Consider the following 16,471-nt stretch of genomic DNA (forward strand, 5'->3'; position numbering starts at 1 on the left):
ATTATTCAAATTATCTGTTAAACTTAAGCCATAATTGAATGGGCTCAAAACCAAATTGAATCCCCCTACCATTACCACCAGGCAGTGGTCTTGGAAAGATCTGTGATTCTGCCACGTCAGAGGACTTGGTGTTGTTACTGCTCTTACTCCCCTACAGCCCACCAAGGCTGTGTGTTGCAGCTTGCCTCTCAGCCAGCCTCATACCCACGTCCTTCTGATTCTGTGCTAAATATATTTTCAGTGGTGCATGTGGTTGAAAACCTGTGACCCCCTTCAGTCATTAAAATCCATCTCCTACTGCCTTTACTTTGCTTTGGTACAATCGGGATCTGAGCTCAACAGCTCAGTTTCTCTTAAATTCCTTAAATTAAGCAAGCAGTAGAATGGCTGGCACTACTGGGAACACAAACATTGGTTGGACTGAGACAGATGACCAGGGCAAACGAGCCTGAAGTGCCTTCCTGATGGGGTTTGTGGTCTCTAGCGATGCTTTCATCATATAGACTTCTCATTTTTAAATGTATTTTTCAAGAGGAACAATTGCTAACAAGTTCAAGGTTAGCAGTTTCTGACTGGTGTGAACTGGAGCTAAACCAAAACAGTTTCAGCCACAGTTGAGCTGGAATTGAAGTAAAATTTACTGGTTCAATGGTCTTCCCTCTAGATGTATTGAAATCAAACCTGTATGACTGGAAAAGCAGAAAGGAGAATGAATGAGGGAGCAGGAGACTGGATTTTGATTTGCCTGCCTGGTTTGTAATCTTTCCTCTGTTTCAGTTCAAGGACATTAATAGCCTCAACTGCCTGATGTTTTTAGAACTCTTTCCCATCTGGGTCAAAAATTTCCATAGAACTTCAAAGTATGGACACTAGTTTGGACTCATAACTTCTATGCAACACCATAATTTTATCTTTATTTAGGCTTGAACAATTGAGAGGACATTTAGGCAGCTGATGATTCCTTGAGATCTCCTCTTCCTCTTCCCGTGTTTTAGTTTGAGAGATCAGTCACACCTTGGGTATCTACAATAGCTGTTGCTGGTGAGCCAATCCAGAATTCAGCCTGGGAACAATCCAGATTGTACCAAGTGTTCCAGAGAAGATATAGGGCTGAATGAAACATCTCTGAGGGATTTCATCAAAAGTATTGTTTGGTCAAAAGGAAAATGCCAAGTGATAGCAGGAATTGGAAAGCCAGGGTCCAAGAAGAAGCTAGCAAGAAGTTTCCAGAAGCTGCAAGAAACAGTTTGTTTTATACTAAGCATCCTAAAAGGACATGAGAGTGGCTTTAACTTTTCAAAGTTGGTTTTGGAAGGTAGCTAATAGTTTGTCAGAGATTATTTCAAATTAACCTTTGTTTGTTGTATATCATTCGCTGCCACGTGAATCCTCTGTTGCCTTGACAAGTTATGTTTGGTTTGGAGTTGGTGGTCTTCAAGCCCCAGTCTAAGACAGCAAAGATCTGATCTCTGCTATCATCTCTGTGACAAAGTCAGCAGAGACAAGTCACTTCATAGCTATACATTATAGCTTCCCTGTCTGAAACAGGTAAATGACAGTAACAGCATTATCAGTAAATTGCTCTGAGATCTACAGGTTAAAAGTGCTATATGATGGTGACACTGTATGTAACAGATTTGCTGGTAACACTTGTAGCAGTCGTGGACGTGACCTATGAGGCTCACCTAACCCATGAATATATAAAGATCATGACCGTAAGGTTCTCATGATTCTGCAATAAATACAAAAAGACAATAGACGCTGGATTTCCGAGAATTTCTTTATTACATATTGTAATATATATATTGCAATACTATACAAAATAAGTATTAGTAAACCCAAATATAGATAGATGTACACACACAAACACATATATATAAATGTATGTGTGTTTGTGTATGTGTATATTATACTATAAGCCACTATGAAATTACTACTACAAAACCAAGCATATATATTTCAAGGGTAAAGCAAATACAAGTATACCACAAGTTTTTACAGAATTCCAACTAGTGAAGCAAATGCATGCTTATGAACCTTTAACTGTGTGCATGCCTATAAATATATTATGTTACATGTTACCACTACAACATACACCAAACCACCCCCAGAAGCTGGGCTAATCAACAACAGAAAAGTCTTACTTCAAGCACGAGCTGCACCGTGGGGGCTGGATTCAGCCAGGTGTCCCCCTCCAGGGTCCAGCCTGTAAGGGAGATCTTGTGCAGGAAAGCTTTTGCAGCGAAGCTCATTCTGGGCAGGTAACAGGTCAATTTTATATCATTTCAGTGTAGATACACATAGAGGTGTAGGACATCAGTTGCTAGAATAGTTGTTGCTGAATCCTGTTTTACTGGAAGGTCAGTTTGCTGTTAGTTTCCTGGTCTTGTACCTATCAGGGATTGTCCTTGGACCATCAAGGAGGTGTCTGTGCAGCTTAGCAGGCATGTCTCAGGCTCCCGGCTAAGGACATACCTTTCCAGTATGTCTACCTTGCTGAGTCTGTGGCACAGAGCAAAAACCTCTTTTATACCTTTCCTAACTGGAAAGTGCTTTCTGAATCTACTCCTCTTTCTACTGAATTTTGTAGGTTTTGGATATGGCCTTGCAAAACCTCCTAGTAGCTACAGGGATTTTTGAAAGCCCAGATCCTTGCTTCACAGCTCTGGTAACTCTGTGTGGCCAGGAACAATGCACACAAATAAAATTTTGGGGTGGTTCCTGTTCCCTCTGTCATTGGTCTTCCATGAGGGAAAAGCAATCATGAGTTTCTGGAGGGAAGAAAAGATTTTTAAATCTATATTCATACTGTGTCTACGATAGTGAGCTCATGGGCTATGTCCAGGGTGGCTAAAGGCTATGGTAATATGCAGAATAATAATAAAGAGTACAACTTCAAAGGGAAATCCTATCCATCTTAATTCCTACTTCTACTAATGTTATTAAACAGACAGAGGAGGAAGTTGGCATGCACTTTGTGACTTTTTAATTTGATTTGTGTTAATATTTGTGTGCAATTGCCAATACTCAATTTGTATGCATGCAGTAACTGGCAGTGGGTCATCCTAGAACATCAGGGTCAGATCAGAGCCACACACACCCGGACATGACATCCTCTTCTAACGAGAAAAAGTGAAACATCTTCTGCATAATCTGAGGAGTTACAGTCCCAGTTCTTCACACTTCCATTTTTTCTAACACAATCTGTTCCTATTATATGTTTTTAAATAAGTGCATCTGTACCCAACTGAACTGTGGCCATTTCTTCTTCATTATGTCTTCTTTGACATTGTCCAGGGCCAGATAATTAAGAAAATCCACGCATGACAATTACAAATAACTAATATATTCTGTCAGTGGCTTTCTTCTGTCTGTCACTCCATTCACAGGCTTTGTTTACTCTCTGTCCTTATTTCTCCACCTGCATCTCTAGAAGGTTTTTTCCCGGGATAGCCAGTTGCACTTGTCAGTTTTACAAGTTAGTGAAGAACATAAATATTTTTCCTCTTCCTTTTTTTCCAGTTTTGTTGCCCTCCACCTTTATCAAAGATATCTTTTTATCAAAGATACTTTTACATTAGAAAGAAAGGGTTCTGAAGCATTCTTTATTCGTTCCCAATTTGTCTGCTTTCCTTTATTTAAGTTTTGAATCAAAATGCATTGAAGAGTATGAGAAGACAGCTAAGTCTCACTGAAGTCAGTAAATATTCATATTCTGTAAATTGCAGATTGCAGTAACCTGTATGACTCAACATATCAGCACTTGATTTCCCTGTTGTCATTTCCAGACCTCTACTTTTCACTTGGCATTGTTAGCTATACAATTTTGTTGCAATAACTGAATACCTTTAGGAGTTGCATTGCACAGCATTTACGAGATTTAAAGCTCTCTTCCACTGCAGAAAAATTAATTGCACTGGGGCTGTGCTTTTCCAGCACCAATTAACACAGAAGCTGAAACTACAGCTTAACATTCTGGTCATGTGCATGTAGTCTGATTTGCTGACACCTCTTCTTCAAGTCATCTGCCCTCCTGTATCCCTTGTTCCTTCCTGGAGCTCTGTAGAAGTTGTTACAAGAGTTTGCAAACATTGTTTTATTGCTACAAAGTAAAAACATTGCAAGTAGAAGGAGATATTACAGTTTCTATACATGTTTACAGTTGAAGAAGCTCCACCTCGTTAATTATACTTTGATAGCATGAGAGCCCAACCCCAATTCCCCAGCTTGCATAAACCTGCAGATGGGTATCAATTACTCTGCCCTGCAGAAAACCAAACAAGCTTTTGGCATTTACATCTGTATAATTAAAAGAAGATTTTAATAATATGCAGCACTTTCTTGTTATTTTAATATCCAATCAGCAGTTTCTAAACAAGAGGCTAAAGGGAGTGGCAAGGAGAATGGAAGAGTGTTAGGAACTCTTATATTTGATAGTCAAAAGTGGAACTGATGGGTTTTCAGCTGTGAAACAAAGAAGCACTAGAAGCAAGCAGCATGGCAGAAGCCAACAGCACTGCATCTGACTTGAGCAACCACCAGAATCCATATCCTAGTGATATCGTCCAATTAGAAGAAGAAATGGACAATGCAATGAGGTACCTTTGATGGGTTTTTATTTGCTTACCAGAACAGATGTTCTGCTTTCCTGAATAAAGCTGAAATCAGCTGGGTACTCTCATACTCACAGAAAGTCTCTTCCAGGCAGCACCTTCAAAACTTCTTGGAGAAAGCCTCAACAACATTTGCCCTATATTAGAGACAGGGAACTGTTACAGAAAGAAAACTAGGGCTAGATTTACAAGGAAGGCTCAGGTTTCATCACTGTAATGGCTAATTTTAAGTCACCCTTAAGCTGTTCCATCCATCTGCAGGAGCAGAAGTTCGCCAAATTAATCTACCTCACCGTGTTGTCAGGGTAGGATGCTAGGCAGCTACATGAAGGAACTGTGCTCTCCTACACTCCGTACCGATATGTTAACCCCTATGCCTTGATCATTCTGTGTTTTCACTTTTTCTGGAAAATACAAGCATGTGCCTGAGTTTTAAAAAAGCTACATTATGTCTCAAAATTAAATAAATAAATATATATGTATATATTCTTATTACTCTTATTTATGCCACAATTGTTACTTAACAACAACTATTTTCCTAGCCCCAAGAACAAACATGAGCATTATCACACCACTTGGCCTTCTGTGAGTTTCACAGATTTTAACCCTTTCAATCCTTTATTATTGCTTAACTTACATTTTGCTAAGTACAGTATCTATCTGTCTTAACCTGTCACAGTCAGTATCAATTGTACTTTTTTAAGTGCTCAACTACTTTAACTCATTGGGTTCCTAATTTTATGTATCAAATTTCTTTGTACTCATCATCCAAAATCACTGGCAGCTAAACCTCATCTCATCAATAAACCAAAAGTGTTATATCTTTCTGAGGAATAGATTAATGATGTACACTACTTCATAGAGCACATTAAAACGGCATGAAAAATTGGAAACTTTGACTACATAGTCTTTGCTTAGCCCATGAGACCATTCTTTAGGAGAAGGTGTGTAAAGGGGATTAGCTCCACAAAATAAGAACCCAGTCTAAAATGGCTGGAGTTAACAAGCAGTTAGGAAAATGCAGGACACTGAAAGAACAAGTCATCACTCAACTGCTAGTAAAAGTCAATGGAATCCAGTTGCTAACTCTCACTTAAGCTTTTGTAAATATTCCCTAAAACTGCTACATAAGCAGCAGCGTGGCAGATAGCTTGGACACACCACGGAGGGAAATTCAGAATAATGCCAAGTGGGCAGCTGCAGGATTCCAGTGGCATAAACCTGGGGTAAAATATCAAGCCAGGTCTTCTGAACTCATGGCAGGATGTAATATCAATGTTTCCACTGAAGAAGTCATAGTTTCTCCATTCACACCTAAAAAAAGTGACAGAAAAAAATACAGCTGCAGAAATAAAGGTGTTCTGTGGACAGAAGAGGCATATGAGCTGTTGAGGACTCCTTGATGATTAACAATTACTGGACAGACCCAAAAAACAAAATGACCAGACAGACCAGTGTCCAGTAAGTGACAGACCATATAATTACCAAATTACAGAGCATAAAACCCACTGACTGCTTCTAATTATAATGTGAAAGGGCAACTTCACAGTTGTGCCACTTAGTAGTGCTGGGGAAAGGCAAAGGAAAATGTGTTAAAGGCCTAATGAGGTGTGTGGGTGGAAGTTACTGCCATAGTTTACGGCTGTTCAGGTTGTTAGTTCCTACAATGTGTCACTATTCGAGAGGGAGAGGGGAAGGGAGGGAGGCAGAGATGGGAGGATTTGTGTGGGAAGGCATTTTCTCACTGGGCTAACTACAAGTAAAGATTTGCTTTCTTTACTTCTTCCTGAACAGATCTGACAATATATTTTAAGAGAGTCATTTAAGATTCCCAGACAGTTTTGGTAATTGATTCAGCATTTTTACGATCCAGGAGACATACTTGTTTATTTTATCAGGCTGGGGAATTGTTCCCCCAAAGCCCTTAAAAAGCACAACAGGGAGAAAAGCGATAGGGGCCTCAGTGTATCAGCAGGAACCGACAGCACAGAGGGACTGCGATATAAAATGCTAGATGAAACTCCTAACCCAAAGACAAAATGTCCGCTGTGGCCTTTCCCAGCATGGTCAAACCCTATCCACGCAGCAGGGGACTCACAACTCTGTCCCTTTGCAAGCTCCCACCTTCAGAAGGTGTCTCCTGCAATGGGGTGCCTCCGGGACTGCTCACCTATAGAGCTGGGGCTGCGACACCAACCAAGACCCCATGTTCAAAGGAGCCACATTGCTTACAAGCTCTCAGGATGCACTCAGACCATATAACCTTCTCCTCTTGCATGGTCCACTGCACCCTCCATTTCACTGCAGACCACACTACCTTGTCACACATAGCTGATGTAGACAACTGAGATGGTAGGGAATTAACCCCAGTATCTACTTCATTTGATAGTCCTTAATTTAAAAGAGAAATCACCTCCTAAGCAGATACATTGGGTTTTCCAAGAGGTATTTGCAGCTTATTCTGCAGGCAATGGGGCTCTCGGCACTACCTCTGCACCTACCCTCAAGGGGTGTAGAGGTCAGCAGCCTTGCACTGCAAGGAAACGGCGAACTCTGTACAGAAATAGGAAAAAATAGCTATTTGGTACTTTGTGATGACACCACAGCATTGGCTTCTTGAGGCTCTGTTCAAACTTTTCAGCCATACATGGTCCTTCCAGGCCTGATGTACTGGTGATGTTCTCAGTCCTGAATTATTAAGACATATCTGGCATTAGAGGGAATGGCAGATGGAAAAAAGCACATAGAGTTCTTGCTGTTTTCTTACTTTTATGGAAAAATAAGACCATGCAAGCCCATAACTGCATGTTAGACGGGTGGAAGGTGTCTTGCCTTTATTGATGAGTGTGGGGGGGTGTTACTGAATTTCTACTTGGAAAAAATCACTTTTTGGCTTGTTTCTGGTTTAGACCCCAAATACTCACATTTCTGCAAGATGAGCCGAGAAGTAGCTACCCTGCAAGGAATTTAGGTGACATTTTAAATACAATAGCAATTCAAAAAGCCCTCTCAGCCAGCTTAAAACTTCTACAGCCGACCAGCTCCTTACCCTTTTGATCCTTACAGCCCATGTTGACCCCAAGGGAATTACTCAGCAGGATTTTACAGGGCAATCCAAGCCTGAGACCTTCCCTTGCTCTACACCACCAAACAACAGGATCCAGTAGCATTCTCAAATCAGTGTTAACTGACAGGATCAGAACCCAGGACAATGCGGTTATGGTCACATTTCTTTGAGTGAGAGTGCTTTTATGTGCGTTACAGGCAAGGTTTATGGCATCCACATCCCAGCTCTCTTTCTGGATTCAGACATGCTTCCACTAAAGTTCCTTAAACACATGGTTATAGTGGGCAAACTCTAGACCTCCTGCTCTCTGCTGCACAGAGAAAAGCACAGAAATCACTGGGTCCCAGGTGCCTTGGAGGAGTCTCACCCAAGGAGGCTTCTGGGGCCAGTGCCTGCTTCAAGAATACTTATTTCATTTTACCATGTGAGTGTTTAATGTACAAAGCATTAAAAATTCCAAAATAAGAAAAGCTGATTTGCCCCACCTGCAGTGAGTATGTTAATCACTGCACTGGAGAAATGTACTCTTATTTATTTTCTGAACAGTGGAACAGCTCCAAATCCTTCCCTTGAGCTGTAGGAGGTATCATCATATGATGGAGAGTTCAGGAGTCCACCTAAGATGCTCAGCCTGGATCTGCCGAGGCCTTTTTTGTGCCTTTCCATCAATCAAGTATACTTCTATATCCTGTGAACGTAAAAAGCAGCTATTTTCCCTAATTAGCACACAAACTGTGTATTCCTTTTCTTGTTCAGTGTCACAATTTTATTCCTACACAAATATTGGGGTTTGACCCCAGCAGGCAACTAAGTACCACACAGCTGCTCGCTCACTCTACACCGCCAATGGGATGGGAAGGAGAATCGGAAAAAGGTAAAACCCGTGGGTTGAGAGAAGAACAGTTTAATAACTGAAATAAAGTAAAATATATTAATACTAATAATAATAGCAATGAAAAGGGAAACAACAAAGAGAGAAGAATAACCCCCAAGACAGACAAGTGATGCACAGTACAACTGCTCACCTCCTGCTGACTGATGCCCAGCCAGTCCCCCAGCAGCGGTCGCCCCCCCAGCCAGCTCCCCCAGTTTATACACTGAGCACGATGTTCTGTGCTATGGAATATCCCTTTGGCTAGTTCGGGTCAGCTGTCCTGGCTGTGTCCCCTCCCGGCCCCTTGTGCCCCTCCTCATGGGCAGAGCACGGGAAACCAAACAGCCCTTGACTCAGGGTAGGCACCACTGAGCAACAACTAAAGCATCCCTGTGTTGTCAACATATTCTCATACTAAACCCAAAACACAGCCCTGCACCAGCCACTGCGAAGAAAATTAACTCTGTCCCAGCCGAAACCAGGACAACAAACAAGAAATTCTTTGATCTAGAAAACTGAGATTTTCAGTCAACAACAAACATGTCAGTACAAGCCTTTCCTGCCGATATTATTTCATAGCATGCTATGGCATATCACTTTGCACACCGCGGCTATCAATATGCCATGTTGTGACACCATGGACAACACTGGAACTGCTGTTTACCTGCTAAGTAATCACGTAAAAAGGAAAAAAAAATAAGTGAAAAAGTAAATTAAAGTGAATTTTTAAAGTTCTGTTGTGGTTTCTTGACCTCACAGAAAATTCTTTTCCATGGAGACGGTGTGAAATGTTTTTATTCTTACTGGGATGAAGTAGCTGTGCCTGACAGAAATGTAGCAGAAATAAAAATAACAATCTGAGCTTCTTTCAGGATAAGAAGCCCATCCCAGCAGAAATGGGGGCTTGGTCCTGGGCAAGGAGCAGGAACTGTGCACCAGGGTCAGACAGGGCCCACTGGTATCTCTGGAATCCAGCTTGGGAGTGGATAGGGAAGAGGAGGAATAAGGACTCACAGGAGAGTTACTAAGTATAATCCAGAGAAGCAAATGAGCTAAGGGAAATGTCTTGCCCACGGAGTAAATCCTTCAGCTATAGCTTAATGTGGGTTGCTTTTAGACCCTGATGAAAAATACTCTGAGACTTTTGTTTTTCTTGGCTTTGGTGGCAGAGGTCAGCTAGACACTTCTGCTTCTTGTGACAAACAAGGGGCTGGGAAATGTGTGTTTCTCCTCCTGAGGAGAGGGTGCTTTGGAAACAGGTTTATGTAAGTCCCTGTTTCAATTAAAGCAATTACAAAATATATATATTTCCTCTTTTTCTTTTTGTTTTTCTTTTTCTTTTTTACCTTTTGCTTTTTTCCCTCTTTCTCTTTTTCTTTCTCTTTCTTGTTTGACTGACTTCTGTAAAGTACATCACATTGCGACTGTTCACTCTGCAGCTGGGGGAATGATGCCATGATACATATTTGGAGAAAGGATGTTTGAATTGCTTGCATGGAGTTTCTGAGAAGAGAGGGGGGGATTTTCAGATGTCTGAAAGTCCTGAAGAAGTATATGGTTTGTTTTGCAAAGTTTTTGACACAGGCAAGAATTTTGAGGTAAAGCAAAACCCTTTACAGCTGGGAAAGAATGGTTTTGTCATGAGACCTGACCCACATCGGGATGTAGTATAGGTCACTCTTTCCCTAGCTTTTTTTCCTTTTCACTGCTATAGTCCCAGAAGAGGCCTGGTGCAGGGAATGGAGGTGGCTCTGCTGTCACAAAGACTGTTTATTGTATAAAGGAAGAAACTTCTCATAAAGTAGTGACCTCAAGAGAAATTCTGCAGACCCTTTAAACTGCACCAAGCCACTATACTTTATTTTCCACAGGGAAAGAAAGCAGCTGCATGTAGAAGTTAATCTGGAGTGACTTTTGCTTCCACAGGAAACTTTCCCGTTGGATGTTTACAAGGGCTTGTGTATGGCAATACTTCACAGAGAAATACAACTACCTCCCTCAAACCAAAAATCCAGCTGAAAGATGGTCAACTAATCTTTTTTTGGTGTCCTCTCTCTTACCAAAACTTCTGAAAACTCACTTTGACCACACAGGAATATATCATGATTTATACCTTCTAGCATCCATTGTTCTTCAGTATAATAGTCTTTGAAATGTTCACACCACTGAAACACGCTGCAGCTCACATGGGCTAATAAAACTGCATCACAGTGAAGTGGAAATCATGCCGTGGTTATGGATATGGAGGACAGGCTGTTCCTAGACTGTGAGCCAGAACAAGAAGCTTGGCTTGAAATTTAAAGTGAGTCCTGAGTGTCAAAGAGGCAGAAAAATAGAGCTCTTTAAAGTTAGGGGAAATATTGCCTATTTAAGTGTATTTATCTTCCTCTTTTAGATTAAAATTATATGTGTGCCTTTGAGACAGGCTATTATCTTATCTGCTTTAAGCCACAGATAATAAGATTGACTAAAAAGTAAATGTACAAACTCTTCTCTGATATTAATTACTCTTAACTCAGAGATACGACACATTCTTTCCAACACAGAAGGCTTATTCTTTGTGAGGCATCCACACATCTCTTGCTTTCAATATGTATACATTTATTGCACTAATAGATATTTTGTCCCCTGTGTGCCCGTGCGAGCTCTAACAGTCTTGCCAGAATAAACAGAACTAACTTTGCCACTTTCTCTGCATTCATATACCTGTGATCAAAGATAGTCAATTGGTTTGTTCGGTTTTTTTGAAAAATATTTTGTCTACCATAGACAAAAGTGATTTTACACCTCTTTTCTATTTGTCTTTGGCACAGAAGATTGGATATTTCTTTTTTGATCTGTATATACCACTGGGCAATCTCAGCCATAGATTATAGACTCTTTCACTTCTCCCCTTTAACCCGTCTGAACCCAGGCTGCTCATCAGTCTTGTGTGCACTGGGGAAACAACAGACTGTTCACAATGCATATTTAGACAGGAGGGATTGGCATGTCACTTTTTCTTCTTATATATAGTTTCTCCTAATGGCTGTCAGGAAGGTATGGTCTAAAATATGAATATATCTAGGTTTATTACTGCATAGAGCTGAAGCAGTGACTAGTTAACAATTATTTTGGTGGGATGCAATTTTAATTCCATAAGTGACATAAAAATTAGACCTGGAAAAGTCTCACTGAGCTATTCATACACCCTCTTATTACAAGCAAGGAAAGAAAGGAACCAAAACAAACTACATGAAGTTTCCACAGGAAGCAAAGAACAATCTAAACCAGCAAGCCTGCCAGAAAAGACTCAAAACATTTGAAACAAAATAAAGATAAAACAAAGGACAAAAATGCACTTAAAGACAAGTGCACCAATTGATTTCTAAGAAGTCTAGCATTTTCCTGAAGCACACCAACAACTCCATTAAAAGGAATGGCAAACACAAACCACTACGCTGTAGGTGGGCTTAGAAAAAATGTATTTTACTACTACTTATATCAAAGAATATGTAAAACAAAACAAACCCCAAGCATTTATTTTTCATAATATGCTTAGAAATGAAGTTACAAGGAAAACAGAGGAGGATAATCTTACAGATATTAGGCCTAGGCATGGGAAAACTATCTTGTTTCCATTTCTGCCAGTCTTTGGGTTTGTGGGTGAAAAATTAACCTTCACTGTGCCTCATTTTCCCATATTAGAAGCAGATAATATTATTTTTAAATAATATAATATCGCTTTTAAAAATAGGGCCTCTGAGCCATTTGGAGCGATACATATTGTTTATGTTGCAACTGTACAGTACCAGGGACACTGAGGAATATGCTCATCATTATTGCATCTACACACAACCAAAATAAAAGCAAAATACATGTTCAAATTTCCTATGTCCAAATCTCTACTATCAATATAGACCATTCTGTTCCCTGAGGCAATGCATCACTTTTACAGTCATCAACATATTGCATTTTAGCTATCACCCCCATAAGAAAGTAATGTCTCTGTGGAGTATTAAACTTGCTGGCAGGGTTTTGTGTTTTTTTAGATTTAAAATAAAATTGTCAGGAGTGTTACCAATAATTTTGCCATAGCTTCAGCAAAGCTGGCAAAGAATAGTTAAAAAAAACCTTAAAACTTCTGAACCTGCTGAATTTGAAATAATGTCATCATCTTCTACAAATACACATTTGCTCTAAATAGACTGGATTCGTTTCCCACAGCTCTTGAGCATATTAGAATTTCTTATGGTGTCTGCATGTTTGCATAGATGATACTCCCCTCCCTTTCCTGAGAGATCCCAGTAGCACTTTCTGGTCCACTGGCAAGATGCATTTGGTGATAGATACACCTACCTTGTTTTCACTTCCAGGCAGAGATCCATCTCCTCTGAAATGCTGGGCTCCTTTTGGGGGTGCAATTCCTCTGTCTTTCTACGTTTTCTTTTCCACACGTTCTTACTTCCAAGAAAACATTGAAAAATGAGGTGGAAGGGTAAGATGACAAATAGAGCAAACTTGCCTCAACGCTCACACTCATACTTGGGTTATTCATCTCCCTCTAGCTCAATGGTTTCTGCTGTCCTTCCTTGCTGTGCAGTTTCAGCAAGGGGTTGGTGGTTGCCCCCTCTTTAGACAGAGCCAGAGCCTTTTAGTTCAGTCTGCTGCTGTAAAGAAGCTGACAGTCTGGCTCTCCTTAACTCACAGATGCAAAGCTGTGATCTATTCCTCTCCTGGGGATCTTTGACATCTATCTACAGGGGAGCTGTTTGCACCATTTTCTCCAGAAGCCCTGTTTGAAAATAAAAGCCCTGTCCTCAACCAGGTCACCTATCCTTGAAGAATGAGTCTGAGTCTGAGCTCTGAACCCGGAGCAGAGGGAGACGGTCGCCTGCAAGCCTGAGCCAGGCATCTGCGACCTGCTCCTGGCCCCACATTGGCATCAGATGGAGGCTGCTCCCCTTGCCCTGGGTGCAGTCACTGTGCTGAAGGACCTAAATCTGCCAGGCACCATATAGATGACTCATGGCCATGATGGAAATGCTCTGTGTGGTTGGGATCAGGGCACATGATACTGATCATGTTAATTTATGGTCTGGGTATTGCACACCTCCTTCCAGTAAATCTGTGTGCACTGTAGCTACACAGGTCTAACCCCAGGGTTTGAAGTTTTCTCCACGTGACCAGGGGCTGAAATGTAAACATTTTACAGCACCAAGTGTCTAATTCCACAAAATGGGAATTTATCTCCTAAAACGCTACAAAGTTCTTTAAAATTTAGACTTTGGCTTTTGGTTTATATGTGAGGTCTATTTGTAAATGCTGGCAAGGTATTTACACTCAAATTCCCCCCTCCTTCATGAGCTGTACTATGAGTTGCCTAAGGTGTGTTCCTTTTTGTTTGAATGAATCTTCTTTATTGAAATAAAGGTAACAACCAGGATCATGAAATAGGGAGGGAGACTCTAAAGATACTTAAAAGTGATCTATTGCTAATGGTATGAGGTACGTAAACTTTTACAGGAGTGCTTTCACTCGGACACAATTATTGATACCTGCTGTGTGCAAGGTGAAAAAAACAGCTGCGATGAACAATGAAACTGTGACAAAGGAGCGTTTCACTGTTTGTTATTTCATTGTTTATTATTTCCCCACTTATAAAGATGATGAATACAGAGCAGCCACCGTCTCTGAACTTCAGTAGAAATCAATCTGAGAAATAATTAAAAGAATGTAATCCTTGCAATGTTTCCTGAAACAATCTGTAGAAAACTGAGCTGAAACAGGGCCTCTGCATGCTATACATATCTCTATCCACCTCTTTTCTAAATTAAAAAGATATCCTTGGGGCATGAATCAGGGGTATGAACTGCTAATTAAAATGTAGAAACCTGAATTAGGGTCAAGGCTGCATTCCCGAACATTCTGCAAAAATGTAGAGACAATTCAGGTCTTTGCCTGCATATCCATTCTGCTTTCCTCTTTAACATGAGATTAAGGGGATATCCTCCAAAGGTAGACTTAGAATCTAAAATATGTTAAAGAACATGTATTTCCATACAGTGCTCTGAAATCGGTGGCAATAATTCCCAGGTCTATTATTAAAGCCAAGAATTTTGGAGGATTACAGAGGGTCTGGCATGTATTTAGATAAAATATTCAGAGTTCTGGAAGGGTCAAAGCTCTTGCGCTCCTTGGTGTGCACCAACTTTTAACTACTGAGAATCAAGAAGAAACTTTCCCTGCCCTCTGAGCAGATTTTGCCTTAATTGCGAGGTCTCTGGCCTTTCGGAGCAGGTGGCCCTTGCCCCCACCGGGTGATGACACAGCTGCTGCTTCTGCTGTTCTTCTGTTTTATCGTCCTTAGAGAAGAATTTGTTTGCTTGATGAGCTTCAGCCTTTTAGAACTGCATGTATGAAAATGCTTGGGTATACTATGTTCTCTTTACTGCAGGCATTACACAGGCAAATAATCAGCTGGAGCACTAACAAGGTATTTGCATGCATAATTAGATCACTTGCATGCATGGGTTTATATCCAGCTTGAACCTGAGCTATGAAGTACCAGGTAACACGGTTTGGGCTGAGTTCCTCAGGACTGGTATCAGCCTCTCTCTGTTTCTGAAGATAAGATCAGCATCTGCACATCAATCTTTCTAGGCAAGATCAATAAAGACACATGCAAGCTAGCTTCCAGCTTCATCCCTGTATCTGGTGCTTTTGTCTGATGGGGTCTGCGAGACTCTTAAATCAGGGATATTAATTAAACCTTAGAATTCTCAGATGTGCCTGTATTCTCCTTTGGCTAAGCCCAGGGGTTAAAGTGGACATTAAACTGTCTGACTAAGACCTTTTAAAGTATAACCTTTATTGTAATGCCCTGATATAGACTGAACATATGTTCCGGACACTCACACTCCCAAGAAAAGATTTGCTCTTCATAGGAAAGCTTGCACTTTGCTGCAATGTTAGGTTTTTCCAGTGTGCCTTGCTGGGAACTGGCCCTTTACATTTGGAAACAGCCTTTTAACAGCTGCTTTGCAAACAGCTACAGCATCTGCTTGGTTTATTTATTGTAGTCATTCTTCATACTTGCCTCCCATCACTTTTTTCTTTCTGATTTCTTAAGAAATGGCACGCATTGGCTCGGTGAAGCAATGCAGCCTACAGGATTGAGCATTAACTGGGTGAAAAGGTAATCTTGATTTTCTTCCAGGGTTTCTGTGTGTTGTGAATCACTTCACTTCTCCATGCCTCTATTTCTAGCAGTGGAATGGATGATGTTATATCATTTTTAAAGCACTTTTGAGATATCTTGATGAAAAGTGCTCTGTAAGAATGAGGTAGTATTTCTCTTTGCATCTGCAAGTGTTTAATGGTGTAAGATGCGAGTTAACTGTGTACAATGTTTGGCAAAAGCCATTTTTAACAGTTTTCTCTCCTCACGCATTAGGCAAATAATTAAAGTAAGTGATTAACCTCCCCTATGCTATCGATTTGATAATGTGCCCTGATGCCCTCTTTTCTTGCTGAGCTGAGCTCTCCTAATAATGTTTAATTTCTTTTTATATGCAAACTGTATTTTTGAATCTGAGAATTTGCATTGAACATTTAGAGGTCTGACACAAAACAAGTTAAGGTTAGTAAGAAGATTCCAAAGATTTCAGTAGGTTTTGGATGAACCCCTCCTTTTTTGTTTCTTTTTTTCTTTTCTGATTTTTGGGGCTGTGTATGTATGTGTTACATTGATTAAATTATCTAAATGGTGATGTATTCATACTGGAAGTTACAAGATTACTTGAGAAATTTTTGTGAACAACCTTTGGACAGAGCAACATCCTGCTATTTCACTTTCCATCTATTACTTGAAAACATTTCAAGAGGATTAAGATTTTCTTCATGTAGATTAACAGACACTGCAATGTAGGAAAGAGG

The sequence above is a fragment of the Falco naumanni genome, chromosome Z (genome assembly GCF_017639655.2).
Source record: "Falco naumanni isolate bFalNau1 chromosome Z, bFalNau1.pat, whole genome shotgun sequence".
In the NCBI taxonomy this organism is placed as follows: Eukaryota; Metazoa; Chordata; class Aves; order Falconiformes; family Falconidae; genus Falco; species Falco naumanni.